Below are 3696 nucleotides of genomic sequence, written 5' to 3' on the forward strand. Positions count from 1 at the left end.
TTTCAAAATTATTTTGGGGTGAAAAATTCTCTTCATTTCTCACTCTAGCAGAGGGGCAATCAGTCAGAGACACTCTAATTTTAGGAAAAATGAAAAACTTTGAGTCACTTAGAGATAAATTGTGGACAAACCGTAATTGGTATCGACGAGCCGTCTTCACTTTCGAAGAGATCACGGACATATCTACAAAATTAAATTTGAATGGCATTTCTACGTGAATTCGTGACGACACAGAAAATCCTCAAAAATAGGGTATTTGAAGGATTTTTCCCATTGACTTATAATGGGGGTTTTTTCGTAGTTTTTTGCGAATTATGTCGCCATGTTAACCCCGAATCCCACCAAAAGTAATAGCTCCAATGGCGTGAATTTTCTGCATGTTTTGATACCTCATTTGTAGGTGTGCACACAGCGGTATGAGCCGCATTAACGGTTACGGATGAAAAATAAAGAATTGGGAGAATAGCAATAGGTTCCTGCCATTGCTTTGCATGGCAGGCCCCAATAAGAGAGTCTAAAGAGAGAGGTCAACAAACTATGTGGCTCCACTCCAACTGCCCAACTATTGTTCCCTAGCCACACCCTAAAATTTAACTGCAATTAGAGATACAAATTTAAAAGAAGGCTTTAGTATAATCCAATGTAACAAATTTGTATGCATTGGAGATTTAACTAGTAATCATTTTTATCCAAATAAACAAATTATCATAAGAAATATAAATTTAATTTATCCTAAAGGTCTGAATGAACAAAACTGAATTTAGGCTTCTACACACTGGTTACAGGATGAATTGCTACCTCTGAACCACAGTGGCCTCAAAGTATTCATAAACTCCCCTGCCCCCCTCCACCGTCTTCATCCCCCACAGATAAAAATTTACTATCCAACCATAAATATGTTCCAGTAGATCATCTTGTTCCAAGTAATCTCTTAAGACCAGAAAACATTTCACCTTCTGATTCAGCCAGAGCTTTCTGTCTGAGATGTTTCTCCAAGCAGAAGACAGGAATGGGATCTTTGTACACATCAAATTTGTTGGCAAATAGGTGGTGGTTCTCCAGCAGCCATTTTACATCCCCAGCTCCGTATACACAAATTGTCCGTATGTGGCTGCCCTCACACGGAGGATACACTGCTGAATGCTGTGATCCCTCATGCGACTCCCATTTCACTAGTCGTGCAATGGCATTCATGTCCGTTTGATCGTACTTAGTGTGGGGTCTCGTCGAGCCAGGCACACCGGGGACTCGTTGAATGGTCGCCCACATGGCCTCATCAGGACTGTAGGTGTCTTTGAACCACTCGATAAGAGCTTGTACCCGAGTGTCGTTCAAACCACTCTGGACGTAACCCCGAGTTACCACGATATAGGCATTTCCTGACTTAATAGGGAAGTTGAAGGGAGGCGGACTCTTCGACTCTCCTGTCGACTGAAAATGCAGAGTAAATAAAAATTAATAAAGTATTGATAATTAGGTCTCAACACAAGCTACAAATGCTTTCCAAATGTACCTTGATTATCCCATTAACAACATGGTGAACTGTTGATACCCTCCCCTTCTTAACTTGAGACATATCTTCGACTCCATGCTGTTGCTGCCTTTCAGCGAGCGCAGTATTCTTACCATTTCCAAATTGGTTTTTAGAGGGAAGTCTTGTCCACACAGGTTGATGAAGTATTTCCACTCTGCACTGTATTCATAAAGGTCAGCCATGCAGTTGAGGTCAGCTTGGACACGAGTCCACCCAGCATAGACCACGGTCTCAGCCTTTCTGGCCATGTAGACATTGGGGAAACAGGAAGCGATGCTGCTAATGGCATCTATTACAGAGGGCTGGGATTTTTTGTCCACATGAATACAATAAATGTTCTGAGGTGCATAGATGGCTCGTAGCAGTCGCTCAAAGTTCTGCACCTAAAATATGACGAAAAAAAAAATTACGTTTTTTTTCTTTCTACAGGAGTGAAACATTGATCTGTGAGGAAATGCATGTTCAGTTTCTAGCAGTTTTAAACCCTTGAAAGAGAAACATCACAAAATCTCTCAGTCACTTTTTCCAGAACAAGCAAGTGCCTGCTTACATTTTCTTTATTTATTTTAATAACATCACAATATGTGTCTTCTCTGCATTGTTGTGCCATTGACTCAAATACTGTTTCATTTCATGTGATGGGGAAAAATGATAGGAAAGGGATTCGGATGAGGCTCATTTGTCAGATCAAAAGTACCTTCTTAAAATCACAACCTTTAAGCAGGTATTAAATATAGTATTCAGTAAGCTCACATTTTAGAAATAAAAATGTTTGTTTCTTTTGACCTGATGTAGTATTTAAATGTTTTGCCTTTATTAGCAATGAGTAGAAAGTCAACAATAACAGAAATGAGAACTTGAAACCATAAGCCCACAAGCTTAATCTATGTAAGGTCTATAATATAGATGTATATGTGATATATAATTAAATGTAATGTTAGAATGCACTTACTTTGTGATGAACAACTATAGAATAAGCCAGAGGAAAGTCTTCTTCTTCTTTGCTAAGGGAAAATGTTATATATTTCCTCTTTGACTTGAATTTCCTGTAACAATGTTGAAAGTCATTATGTGTCACTGAAATGATTGATTTTCTAAAAGAAATAAAAATCTTTGCAGCAATATCCAAAGCCCTTAAACGTTTCACATGTTGTTGCGATGCAACCACAAACCAGCATATTGAGGTTTTATGTAACAGAGCAATACAAAGTGCTGCATAACTGTGAAGTAGAAGGAAAATGTTTTCTCATTTATTTCCTCAGAAATGACGTTTATGCGTAGATGGCTCATAGGAGTGGCTCAGTTACCAATGAATAAAATCCAATACAATCACTTGTCTTCAGAAGTTATTTTATTAGCAAACAGAGTTTGTCTGTGTCATTTTTTGCTCATCTATAAATTAATCTGTCCTTTAATGGTCTTAGGGGATTTGAATACAAGTGTATTCATAATCTCAATTCTACTCAATGTTTTTCTGTCATAAAATCGCAACAAAATGTGAAAAAGTCCTGGGTTATGAATAGTTCTGCGAGGCTCTGTAGTTTAAAGCAACACACCCACAGTCTTTGGTTTCATTAATGTAATACTCATCAGGGATCTGAATATTTTTCTGGAACTCTTTTGCGATGGTTAATAGTTTGGCTTCCTGCAGCGCCTCTGTGTTTCCCTCCTGGATTGCTGAGCAGTTGCACACCCCCTCTGGGCCGAAGTCATAATCCCTGTACTCCAATCAGCGATTACTGTGGATTAGGTGAGTAGACAAGGGTGACTCCAGCTGAAGGGCCAGGAACAGCGTCCACAGTGATCCCAGTGCAAAGGTGAGTTTCAGTAACAGCTGGTGCCAGCTTTGTTTGCAGAATGGCATGGTTTCAAGACGGCCTCAGGATAGTGAGTTCTATAAAGAAGCCAGCAGTCATTTGCACAAGATTTTATAGTTCCTTCCAGTCAGAGATTAATTTTTATATGCATTTGAATGTATCATCTTTTTGAGAATGTTGAGTAAAACTTTTGTCCTTTACCAAGAACGAGGGGGATTTTCCACAGTGTTTGAAACAGTTGCAGAGTTGAATATAGATTTGTAAATCCCTGTTCCTGGAAATAAAAATCATTGTTTAGACTCGTGCGTAATGTTGACATATACTAAAATGTAGACATTTCCTTTA

The 3696-nt window shown here is 38.8% G+C and overlaps 1 pseudogene; it reads right to left on the reverse strand.

Annotated features, from left to right (window-relative positions):
* Positions 1-529: 529 nt before the first annotated feature.
* Positions 530-3450, reverse strand: LOC114154882 (beta-1,3-galactosyl-O-glycosyl-glycoprotein beta-1,6-N-acetylglucosaminyltransferase-like; annotated as a pseudogene).
* Positions 3451-3696: the final 246 nt, after the last annotated feature.

This window comes from Xiphophorus couchianus, chromosome 12 (assembly GCF_001444195.1).
Source record: "Xiphophorus couchianus chromosome 12, X_couchianus-1.0, whole genome shotgun sequence".
NCBI classification, from domain to species: domain Eukaryota; kingdom Metazoa; phylum Chordata; class Actinopteri; order Cyprinodontiformes; family Poeciliidae; genus Xiphophorus; species Xiphophorus couchianus.